Genomic DNA, 12,859 nt, shown 5'->3' on the forward strand with positions numbered 1-12,859 from the left:
AATCTATTTCTACATATGCTTATACCCGGAAACAAGGTAATCCTGAAAATAATCTCACTGGCAATCAGGGAATTGAACTATTCCCCTCCCCACTTTGTTCAGTTCAGCTTTCGATTATTTAGTATTACTTGTTTCAGTTTTCTGGCTTGATTCCAATTCAGACGCTAACTGTTAGCGTTGTTTTTTTAAATGGTCTGGCAAGTGGTTCAGCTGCATTTTGAGCCATGGTGTAAAAACTTTAAATCAGAATATAACTGTTTTAAAATTAATATAAGCATAATTTGAGAAAATGCTTAAATTTTGCATGAACTATTACCACCCTCCTCCAGAACTCTGACCGTCATCTTTTGCCACCTAGGAGACAGAATTGTCTTCGACACCCAAGCAATCATTCCATAATGACTGGCATAGAAAGAACGGGAAACAACCCAACCAGGACCCTAATAATAATAATAATAATAATAATAATAATAATAATAATTTATTATTTGTACCCCGCCCATCTGACTGTGTTTCCCCAGCCACTCTGGGCATCTTCCAATAAAGATTAAAAATACATCAGAGTGTCACACGTTAAAACTTCCCTGAACAGGGCTGCCTTCAAATGTTTTCTAAATGTCAGGTAATGTCTTTGACATCTGATGGGAGGGCGTTCCACAGGGCGGGTGCCACTACCAAGAAGGCCCTCTGCCTGGTTCCCTGTAGCTTATTCACATTTGCATTTGGAGGAGGGGGGGCTAGTGGGGCCATGACCCCAGGCGCAAAATCTGGAGAGGGTACAACCAGGTATCCCCACTCAGGCGCCGGCTTCCGTGGGGATCCCTGCCCCACCACAGGCAGCAGAAAATGGAGGGAGGCACACAAGAGGTGATCCCAGCACAGCCCAGTGCTCCTCTCTATGGGTGTTGGGAAATTCGCCCTTCAAGGGCTGTGTTGGCTGGGTTCCCCCCTACATGGGTAGGCAGGCAACGCAGCATGGACCCACTTAGCTCTGGTTGGGGTGTGTATACTCTGATGGTGCAGCAGCTTGCTGAGCCAGGCGCTGGCAACGTATGCTACTCAGCTGACATTTGCAATACATTTATATGTGCTTTTCATGCACACAATGAAATCATGCAGCAATAGTCTTTTTAGATGTTACAATACTTCTTTCTTTCTTTCTTTCTTTCTTTCTTTCTTTCTTTCTTTCTTTCTTTTTTCTTTCTTTCTTTCTTTCTTTCTTTTGCTGCAGCAGATTAACACTGCCACTCACATGAACATGAAATTTATTACGGTCAGAGACCAGCTTGTGAAACACAAATGGCACTACAATCCCAATAGCAAAACTAACATTTAAAACAATATACAACAATGGATTTTAAGTTTAAAAATGTGATAGGCATCTAAACACATAAAAACTTTCAGATAGACAACCTTAGAGAAATGACCCAGAGTCTCCCATGGATCCGAGTTTGGGAATATTCTTAACAAACTAGATTGCCTCTCCTTCATAAAATACACTGCCACTCCTCTATAAAATATGGTGTGTTGGTGCATACAGTGGGTTGCCTCTTCACTTCAGTGGAGAGCAGAGCACCATCGCTGCCTCCAGCATTTTCCCAAAGGAGAATTTGAAGTGTACTTGGGGCTTCCTGCTCTGATAAAACATTTAAAAGAGTTGGAAGAGAAGCCCAAACTGTCCAAAATGATAAGGGTGTGTGTGTGTGTGTGTGTGTGTGTGTGTGTGTGAGAGAGAGAGAGAGAGAGAGAGAGAGAGAGAGAGAGCATCCACACACCTGCGGCTGTTCCTCAGGTGAAATCCAGAGACAGTCCAACCAACATTTGAAGCCCATTCGGAGGTTCCTGCCCAGAAACTGGGGGAAATTGAGCAGCCTTTGATAGAGAAGCAACATCTCTGGTTGGTGGGAAAACATCCTTATAGATATAGATCAGAAAGTACTCTTTCAGTTTAAATAAAAGCTAGCATTGAGGGTGGAAAAATTATTTAGGTGGCCTAATCACTTTATGATCATCTACCTGTGCCAGATTACCAAACAGGCAGAGTAGGCACTGGCTTATAGGCCCCATGCCTTTTAGGGGCCCTGTGTCAACGGATCAAAATAATACTGATTTGATCTTGGAAGAAAATTACAATCCAGGTTTCTTAGTTCAATGTTATCCCACTAGAGCAGCCTTTCTCAACCTGTGGGTCCCCAGATGTTGTTGAACTACGACTCCCATCACCCCTAGCTAGCAAGGCCAAAGCTCAGGGATAATGGGAGTTGTAGTCCAACAACATCTGGGGACCCACAGGTTGAGAACCGCTGCACTGGAGCATTTGCATGAGGGTCCCCCTTCCCCCAAGGTTTTGACTGCCTAGGGGCCTCCACAGGGTTTAATCTGGTACTGTGGTCCACACCAACTTATTTTCTCAGTGTGATTATGATCTGTAGGTACATGACTAGGTGGATAAACTTTACTGGAATGGTGCTGACAAAAGTTGGTGAATATCACAATCTGTATTTTCATGGCTCATAATACTCATGAGCTGGGCACTTTCTTCATTACAAGTTAGCCCTCTTATTCTGGAGCTCTTGCTCCATTCATAATTGATAACACAACATGTTTTTGGAGCTGATGACCCACTTCTGCACCTGCAGAGTCAGCATTCAGGAGACCAGGCAGGTGAGGTTGGCAGCCATAATACACGCTCAGATCTTGCTTTAACCTCTTACTTGGTCTCTGTAAAAACTGCCCTTCCTTCTTGATAGCTGCATTCCAACCCATTTTAGATCACCCTCCCACATTGTGTATGTCTGTGTTTCCAATCTCAATATTTGCTTTATTTAATTTCTTAATAAATTTTACTATAATTTATTAAGAGAAATGCAAAACTTCAAATGTCTTTTTTATCCAACATTACTGTATATAAGATAAAAAACATGACGAAAAAGAATCCAATCTCAATATTTGAACCAACAAGCCCTACTGCCTGCTCCCACTGATATATATATATATTTTAGTTCTCCCAGGAATCCAGTGTGGTCACAAATCAGCATCAGATTCCAATTCCACATTGGGAGGAGTAGGGATTGGAAGATATGCTCCATTGGAATAGCCACCTTTTTGCTGCCTGGCCTCTGTCAACATGTGAGGCTACTGAAGCCTCTTTTGCATTCTGACAGCCAGTCATATGAGCCAGAGCAGCAGGACTCATGATGCACTATGAACATGATGCACAGTGCTGTTTTGAGGTGACATGTCACTGCCCTACAGTTTCCAAGCAGCGCTGAAAAACTGAATATTTCAGAACATTGCAAGCCTACTTGTGTGTGAAAAACACAGGAGATCCAACCTCACTCCACTCTTCATAATTAGTGGCGCAAATTTGATTTGAGTGGTTCAATATATCACTAATAGGAGTCTGTTGTAGTCAGACCGTTTCTTGAGGGGACACCCACAAACCACAATTGTCGCTGCCCCCTTTCAGATTGCTGGCACGCTGGGAAGACGCTTCCCATGTGTAAGGACCTCAACTTAAAGTCCGTTCAGGGGGCTGCATGCACGAGTGCACAGTCATGCAGAGGGAATAAGTGCTGGTGCTGGCACGAACCAGCCTTTAATTATATAAAAGGGTAGCAAGTTGTGACTCGCCCTCTGTCTCTACAAAAGAAGTACAGATGATTTATTGGTGGGATATTTCCTTTTTCACAGTTAGATATTGAGGTTGTCACGCACCGAAAAACTCACTGATGTAGATGGGAATGTTTCTGTTGGCTGAGAAGAGTCTATGAGGGCTTTAGTGCTTTTGTAGGAATCCGCTTCTTGAAATGGGGTGGGGGATGAAATCCCCATTATGTTTTGCAATTAATGATGCCGGGGGAGGGAAACATTCTTTTTTTCTTTCCCATGCAGTTAATCGAACCTTAAGTTGAGAGGCCTTCAGTTGAAAATAGGATAGGGGGGGAAATACATTATAAGAAAATGTCAAGCTTCCTGATATCAGATTTGTTTGCATAGATTATTATTTTTGTTTAAGGACGAAGACGAATGTAGAAAACATTGCAAAAGTGCACTTTAAACAAAATCAATGCATTATGTTTTTCAGGATCAATTTTTTGGTAATGCACTGCTGACAGTACCTGTTTTACGATGATTGTGTTAAATTCTTCACCAGCGCTGCGTCATTATATTCTGCGGCATCTCCATAATTGTCCCATCTGCTTGCATTGCTCTCTTGTAATATGCCTCTTTTCCTTTACCTCTCCCCTTTTAGCCTCAAGCAAGACTCTTAACCTCTTTTTATCTTTTCTTTCTTCCTTTTTTCTTCATTTGCCTCTGCTTCAGAATCAGTAAAACATAACTACTAAATGGAAACTAACTTGCAGCGCACATAGAGAATATATAAAGCACCTTTGTACTGAGTCAGGCCATTGGTTTGTCTAGACTGGCATTTTCTACTCCAGCCTTTGCCAAGGTCTGCTTACCACCAGCTGGAGGGGAGCTGTGGTTGGGGTCTGGCATGGCCACAATGGTTCAAGGCAGTCATCTGGCTTTGGTGCAGATAGGGGAGGCACCACTTTTTCTCCTCCATAGGCTGTGCTGCCTGCTGGGAATTGTCCACAATTGCAGCCAATTGTGGGTGTGATAGGGGGTGCAGTTTGGGGAGTGGACCAGAGGGAAAATATTTTCCTTCTGGTCTGTTCCCTGGTTATAAAAACCAGGTGCACCCAGGTCTCAGCCTTTGCTACTGAAGTGTAGGTGGGTAGGTGGGTTCACACAAGGCAAGACACAGTGATAACAACATAAACTTTTATTGAACTAACAGAACTGGACACCAGGGGCAAAGCAACTGCTTATATACATTTCTGAAGGCCTGGGCCACTCCCACTTTCAGCGTGATTGGTTGTCTAAACTTCCAAGCTACGAATCATGACTCAGAGTTTAAGGGCCAATGGCAGAGGCCCAAATCCTGAAAGGTTCTGTGATTGGATACTATATATCGAATCAGAACACAGGGGCTCAGAATCCTTAGTCCAGACTCAAGCTCAGGTAAACACAGACCACTGAATACATAACAGCTACCCTTTATGTTCTAAGGACTGCCGGAGGGCAAGCAGGCAGGCCCTGTGTAAAATCTTGCTATGGAAGTCTTTGGTTGTCATATTCAGGGCCAGGGAGGAATTTGCTTTCAGGTGAACTGGAGCTGTCTGGGGTTTTCCCCATCCCTCACAGCAATGGTAGATAAGGCATTTGATCAGTCTAGTTGGACAGGGGTGGTGGTATTGAGCCCACCTCCCACTCCAAGGAATAAGGGTATCCCTTTAAAGGGATCCATGGGGAGGTGCTTCTGTCTGGATACCCAGACAGGGGCTGATAGGCAATAGCACTCCCAAAATTGTGGTTACCTCCAACACCCTGATTTCATGTAAGCCATAGGGTGATAACCTTGGTTATCAATGCCAAATGATCAATGAGCATCATGTTGGTTGATTCAGTTTACCAGGATAAAGTGCACATATTTGTGAACAGGATGCTGGACCTAGATGGGCCACTCTCCTGATTCATCAGGCTCTGCTTAGGTTCTGATGCTGTCTTGCAGCTTCTAGAGGACCACACATGCCCAAGTCCTGACCTTGGGACTATCTGGGCAAGTAAGACCTAAAGGGTTATTTCACATGTGATGTAGTACATGCCCTTGAGTTGGTGATGGAGCAAGTGCTGGTTCTCTTGATAAGAGCCATGTTGCATGCATGCTTAAATTATTTAAGACTTTGTACATTAAAACCAGTGCCTAAACGTTATGCAAAAGCATCAGGAGAAACGTTTCAGCACTGGTGTTGTGCCCTTCAGACACATCAGGATAAGGCATTGGAAAGTACTCTGAATTCCCAAGAGAGCTAAAGTGCTTCAGAAAAAGCAGGGAAGCCCTTTAGGAATTAAACAAAGGTTATCTGTATTGACATATGTTGTAGAACATGATCTCCTGATTAATGTGGGCCATCACAAGTCATTGGAAGACCTGCATTGCATTAATTATTACATCAGCATGCTGAATTTGCTCGGAGGAAAACGCTTGAATTTAGTGGACCTAAGTTAAATGTGCAAATTCATAATTTCAGTGGGTCAACTCGGAGTAGGGACTAGCCTTCCATGCAACCCTTAATTCTCATCGGAGTATAGCAATAGACTTATCGAACATCTTTTTGTCCCAGAGTTGCTCCTGAACATCAAGCTTAAAAAAAATCACCACACAGCAAGTTGTCTTGTTTGCTCATTTAAGGAAGAGACCTTTAATGTGCATTAACATGCATTTCAGCTCACAACAATAGAGCTGAAAATAAGAATATAGTCAATGTCCTTTCAAGTCAAAAATGGTGCTGAAGCAGCAGCAGGTGAGGTGAGGCATGGCAAAAAAACAGGTGTGAAAAGGATCTTGAAATAGAGGAAGGTAGGACTTTTTTTGAAGGACCTTTTTGCACCCTTTCAAATGTCACTTTTCACACTGACAGCTGAACTTCACAAACGTGTGGTGCAGCAATAGTAGAAACCAGGTAACAGGAAGAATGAGTAGGGACAGTATCAGGACAGGGCTGAAAATCTAATAACATTTTTAAATATATCAGTCCAATCTCTTCTTTTATTTACTTGGAGTATTTGTAGCCTTCTCAATAACCAGAAACGTATTTGTCATAAACATTCTGATTTACAAATACTTTTTTTGGGGGGGGGGGGCTGTAATCATACTGTAAGTCTTCAATTACATTCCCAGTAGTTCATTTCAGTAACTCATTTTGTCAGGCTTATTTCTTGACTTAGTCATCCATAGTACAGGAATGTGTTGAACACAGTGGGAGTGTTTTGCTTGGTTGTTGTTGTTTTTTTGGTGGGGGGGGGTTTCATGATTGTTTTTAACTTGGAGGAAGCATTGCATTTAGGAGGGCGGACAGTCACAAAACATAAGAAAGACTGAAGCAAATGTTAATGTCATCAACTTACTTCAGGAGCAATCCTATGAATAAGCAGCTACATAAAGGAAGCAACTGTAAGTTAAGCCGACACAAAAATACACCGGATCCATACTCCATTCAGCAGTGGGGCTGTTGTTTTGTCAGCCTTGGAAGAATGAAAGCAAGCCTTCAAAATAGTAATATTTGGCTGGTTGCCATGTCATGTGACCAAGCTAAATGGGACTATGATCCAGCCTAAAGCTGGCCCTGCCTCTGCCACCCCCTATTTTTGGGTCTTACACCAGCTTTGGCTGAGCCCCAGCTGAGTTAAAATGAGTAACGTACACTAGTGTATCTTCCACTGAGCTGGAATTTGGAATTAATGCCAAATGAGCCTGCATGAGCCAGGAATCAGCCGGCTGAGCTGGAGGTCCACTTTATCCAAAGCTTCTAATCCCAGTGGGACTTGCCAGAAAGGAATTTGCCTGTAGATAAATTGGCTGGTCTGGGGTTTTTGCCTTCCTCATAGCAAAACATCACAACTTTGGGCCGTTAAGGCATCCTAGTTTTCAGTCTTTGGGTGAAGTGGTGCATCACCCAAAGACTGAACCAGCAGCATAATCAGGGTACTCTCTTAGAAGGGTCTCAGTGGAAGTCTCTGTGCAGAAACTAAGTGTGAGGCAGATGGGCTATAGAGCTTCTAGCAGCAGTCTTTGGACAGCCACCTCAGTAGATCAGGGGCTTGGGGAAGCCGTAATCCTTGGCATGACTGTGAAAATGTTTCAGTCCTCTGCCAGGAGGCTGGAACGGATATACACCCAATGCCTAAGGCAAAATTCCACCTACACCTGTAATCAAGTTGTAGCCATTTTTAATCCAATTCATTGTGTGTCTGAGTTTGCTCTATCAAACCTCACTCTGGTCACTTATGGGGTGGATGGCACCGTGACTGGGACCTCAACTACCTTTTTTTTGGCCCAAGAAACACACTGCCTCAGCGGAAACCTGTTGGGAGTCACATGTCAGTGGTGGGTGTGGACAAATCCCAGAGTGGATGGAGCTGCAGTTGATTTCTCAATCTTCTGCCTTTTCCAAGCTTCCATAATAGCAATGGCATACATAGCACACGATCACATGCAACCTTAACCAAATGGAGCCTTCTTCATATTAGTGTTATTTTTATGGATTCTCTGCAGTGCCCAGAACTTGTTCTAAAGCAGGGGGCTACAAAGCACTTGCGGAAATGAACAAGCAGTTCTGCACTGTACAGGGATCCCCCTGTGCTGTAACAGGCTGTAGCTTTCAGAAACGTTTTGGGCTCACCTAATAGCCACTAACGTTGCTTAGAAGAAGACCCATTTGGTCACATCTAAGCAATCTGATCCTGACTCTACTAGAGTCTGTGCAGAAGGAATTCATTCCCTGCCACCCATCACCCAGAGCAATACCACCGCCAGGGTCACTGAGAAAAAATAGTATGGAGGCTGGCAGACACTTAAAAGACTTGGTGGGTCAATTCTGGCTCAGAAGCCAACGATTCGCCAATCATTTATATGTACGACATTGCTGTTATTGTCCATGCTCTAGATTTTGTTTCTTGCATATGTTCTAATTGTTGTTGTTACGTTCAAGATCTCTTCTTTATTTTGCACATGCATAATTCTGTTAATTTAACTGTTACTGCTACTTATTGCTCATTTGGTGATTTTTTTTTTACACTGCTATAGTGAATTGTATTTTATCTTCTCAATTTTTCCATGGTCTTTTATGTAAACTTATTGAGAGGGCTTTTATTGCATAGAGGTGGTGTAAAAAATGGCTAAGTAAAACAAACATGGGGACTTTTTAATGGCAACTGGTCCCAAAACAAAAGGATCTCTCCCCCCCTTTTATTAAGCCAAGCTATACTTCCCACCGGTTAATTGGCAACCTTAGGAGCTTCACTAGCAATAGGATGGGTAGGCAACATGATATTCAGTGACTTGAAGGCTGCAATTCCTCCACCTACTCTAAAGCATTAAATTTAAAAGTTTAAAGTCTGCCTACATTTTGGGAAGGTAATAGAATTATATCTCCTGTCCCCAACCTGCCCTTAAGAGTCAGCACGCAGCAATTCCCATTACCCACTGAGTCCACCACAAATTTTGTGGTGCTGGATTTCCATGTTGCCTGAATCAGGATATCTACCCTGCATCTCTGTGCTGTGTTGTTGTTGTTGTTGTTGTTGTTTAGTTGTTTAGTCATGTCTGACTCTTCATGACCCCATGGACCAGAGCACACCAGGCACTCCTGCCTTCCACTGCCTCCCGCAGTTAGGTCAAACTCATGTTAGTAGCTTCGAGAACACTGTCCAACCAGCTCGTCCTCTCTCGTTCCCTTCTCCTTGTGCCCTCCATCTTTCCCAACATCAGGGTCTTTTCCAGGGAGTCTTCTCTTCTCACGAAGTGGCCAAAGTATTGGAGCCTCAGCTTCAGGATCTGTCCTTCCAGTGAGCACTCAGGGTTGATTTCCTTAAGAATGGAGAAGTTTGATCTTCTTGCAGTCCATGGGACTCTCAAGAGTCTTCTCCTGCACCATAATTCAAAAGCATCAATTCTTCGGCAATCAGCTTTCTTTATGGTCCAGCTCTCACTTCCATACATCACTATTGGGAAAACCATAGCTTTAACTATACAGACCTTTGTCGGCAAGGTGATGTCTCTGCTTTTTAAGATGCTGTCTAGGTTTGTCATTTCTTTTCTCCCAAGAAGCAGGCGTCTTTTAATTTCATGACTGCTGTCACCATCTGCAGTGATCACGGAGCCCAAGAAAGTAAAATCTCTCACTGCCTCCATTTCATCCCCTTCCATTTGCCAGGAGTTGATGGGACCAGTGGCAATGTGCTGTGCTGTGGCAATGGCTAAAAGTCACATTGAGGTTGAAATTTGATCAAATAAACATCTCAGTAATGTGATTCTGCTAGAACTGACAATCCACGCATATGTTGAAAGATGTGTGGAGAATTCCCTGTTTGTGGAATGCTCTTCCCAGGGAGACTACTGTATTTTTATGTTGTGAATAGTCCTGTGATCCTCAAATGAAGGGAAGAAGAAGAAGAAGAAGAAGAAGAAGAAGAAGAAGAAGAAGAAGAAGGAGGAGGAGGAGAAGGAGAATTCCTCCTTGTGCAGAATAGTCTTATGTGTGTCTATTGGCACATAGATAGGGCTGTTCATCATGCATGCAGCTAGCATGAGTCGTGCATTATACACCATTGCTGGGATGAGTGAAGTGGCCATGAGTACTCCACAAACTCATGCGTGCTTTCATTATATGGAGGCTTGCCCCACAAACCTTGGTCTGCCCTCAACCAGCCCCCACCTATGAGTCCAAGGGAAGGGGTGGCATTGCATGTCGGAATCCTCCACCTTCATCTTCAGGAGGGAGGAGCGTGGACTCCACCTGTCCTTGACTCTAGCTCCCTTTACTGTTGGTCCCCCTGCCTTTTGCCTCACTTGTCCCATTGGCCATCAACCAGCAATGCGTATGAGGAAGTTCAGACGACAGCTGTAGATACAAGTAATGTGATTAGCATGGATCCTCTGAGACACTGGACACATGACAGGACTGTCACATTACGGTCACTGTCATCTCATGCACTGAAGCAACATGCAATGCTATAAGTAAAATAAGTAAAATAATTGCAATGGTCACTGGGACAATAAATCATTTGCTAGTTATGGATGTGTGGCAGGATTATTTTCCTAAACTTAAGCACATGCTTAATTTTCTTTTATACTAGTTAAGTGAATCGTCTTCTTCTTCTTCAATTAAGTTTGTATACCGCTCTTCATCTGAAGATCACAAGGTAGTTCACAACATAAAATTACAAAACAAGAACACAAATACATAACAAACCAAACCAAAGAAAAGAAAACCTCTCCCACAAACACATTTAAAAGGCCATAGAATGTTAATCAGGCAAGTCTTCTTCTTCCTCTTCTTCTTCTTCTTCTTCTTCTTCTTCTTCTTCTTCTTCTTCTCCTCCTCCTCCTTCTTCACCTTCTTCACCACCCTTCATCTAAAGATCAAAGTGTGGTTTATGGTACCATTGAAAGTGTTTAACTTTGGCTGGCTCACACCTTCATTCATTATCAGTACTTTCTTGCTGATTTTTCAGTAGATGAAATTTGGATGGAACAGTTATGGTTTAAAAGCCAAACCTGCATTTTCTATAAACAACTGACATTTTGGGTGCCCTTTAATGGTACCCAAAAATTTGCCACCAAAGGTGAGTTAGTTCACCGTACCGAATTCCAGGGTCACCATTGAAGGTTTTCACAAAATCCATTGCATGTACTCTGCAAACTAGGAGTCTTCCTACAATATTAACTGTATCTGAAACACTCTATTCCCCCCTATTTTGTCCAATCCTCTTTTAAAGCTACCCAAGTTGGTGACTGTCTTTGCCTCCTATGGGAGCAAATACCATAGTTTAATTTTGTGCTGCATAGTTTACTCGAAAGTTACTTAATTTCCCCCCCAACAAGTGTGGCAACTAGCATAGTACTTTGTGGCTGTTGCAGCTAGAAACAGACGTTTAAAGGAAAGAAAGGAACTTGTAGAAATGTAAGTTGGAACAAACCATGCTCTGGCCAGACATGTAGCCTAGTCCATGCGTCTGTGTTCCAATATCAGCACAATCTGTTGAAATCAGACTGGAAAGATTCACTCCAGATTGTGGAATGAAATGAAATCCTCTCCCATCCCTAGTACAAATAAATAATCTAATTAATTGATATTTTAAATACTTACTGTTTAACTGGTTCATTGACACCCTCCCCATTTTAAAAAAATGATCAGTCAAATGTCAACTACAGGAGGGGTTTTGGTGGCAGTGGGACTTGTTTTGATTCATTTCAGTGAAATTGACTGCTCATTCCTGTTGCTCTCTGCCAACTTGATAACCCTGTTTTTTGAAAGGAGCATTTCTCTTCTGGAAAAATAACTTTGCATGCTTAATGGCTTACTCCCGCTGACAAATGTGCCAGGCGGAACCTGCCTCCCTCCCACCCAACAATAGTTAATTGCCATCTGGGAGATTTGCCCACCGGAATCACTTTCATTTCTGTTCGGCTGGAACCTGAGTGTCCGTCTCTGTGCTTATATAGGAGAGCATGTGAAGTCCCCTCAGCGTTGCATACTGTGAGCATCCCATAATGAAATAGGCTTCATCCGTCGGCTCAATTAATCAGCCATAACCTGTTCGGAAGGCTGATGCACCTTGGAAAAGGCAGCGTTGCAGGAATGTGTTTTGCTTTTTGAAATCATTAGAGGGTTTTGCACAGTGCAGAGCCCACCTTGCAAATTACAACCTCAGCTGCAACAGCAGATCTATTAATCTGAAAGAGATGACATTCCCAAGTGGCCTCGGTGCCTTTCGCGACTCCCCGGCAACCCAACTATCCTCCTGGTGCGTTCTCCACATGTAAGGAGTGTGCTGTGTGTTAATCAGGTCAACGATCATCCCACGGCTCGAGGGAGATGACAGAAACCTATCGTAGCTGCCACAAGATCTTTCAGACCTGAGCACGTTTTGTCAAACATCCCCCTTTTAAGCAATGGAGCTTTTGTACTCTTTCACTTACTCGGCTCCCTCCCGAGGATTCCAGCTTATCTTTCCTTCTCTCTCCTTTTTCTAGACAGTGAGGAGTTCAACGTCAACAGCAAAAGACAGCCTAGGATGCATCTCTACCTGGAGGGTGCTGATTGAAAACTTAAAGATTGTCCTCCAAATAACTGCTGATTTTGAGCCAGTGCTTCCTCCTGTTAGCTTTGTCAAAAGCGAGGGTTTTCAATTAAGGTAAGTGCTGCGTTATCTGGTTGACTGCATCACTCTGAATTTTCTGCATTGAAAGTTCTAAATGAGTAAACTGACATTCTGCACTGCAGCA

General features: G+C 43.1%; 1 protein-coding gene across 7 annotated transcripts in view; it reads left to right on the top strand.

The window, feature by feature from the left end:
- Positions 1-12,859, top strand: part of CDH12 (cadherin 12) — a 601,545-nt gene that overhangs the window by 370,940 nt on the left and 217,746 nt on the right. For 4 of the 7 annotated variants that reach the window (XM_083519262.1, XM_083519269.1, XM_083519264.1 and 1 more), the window contains one exon: positions 12,608-12,768. The gene's annotated coding sequence lies outside the window, so the exon portion shown is untranslated. Of the gene's footprint in view, positions 1-12,033; positions 12,111-12,191; positions 12,394-12,577; positions 12,769-12,859 lie in introns of those variants that run through there. The other 3 variants (XM_083519267.1, XM_083519266.1, XM_083519265.1) reach the window with 3 other exon arrangements.

This window comes from Podarcis liolepis, assembly GCF_965112155.1.
Source record: "Podarcis liolepis genome assembly, chromosome: 8".
NCBI lineage: Eukaryota > Metazoa > Chordata > Lepidosauria > Squamata > Lacertidae > Podarcis > Podarcis liolepis.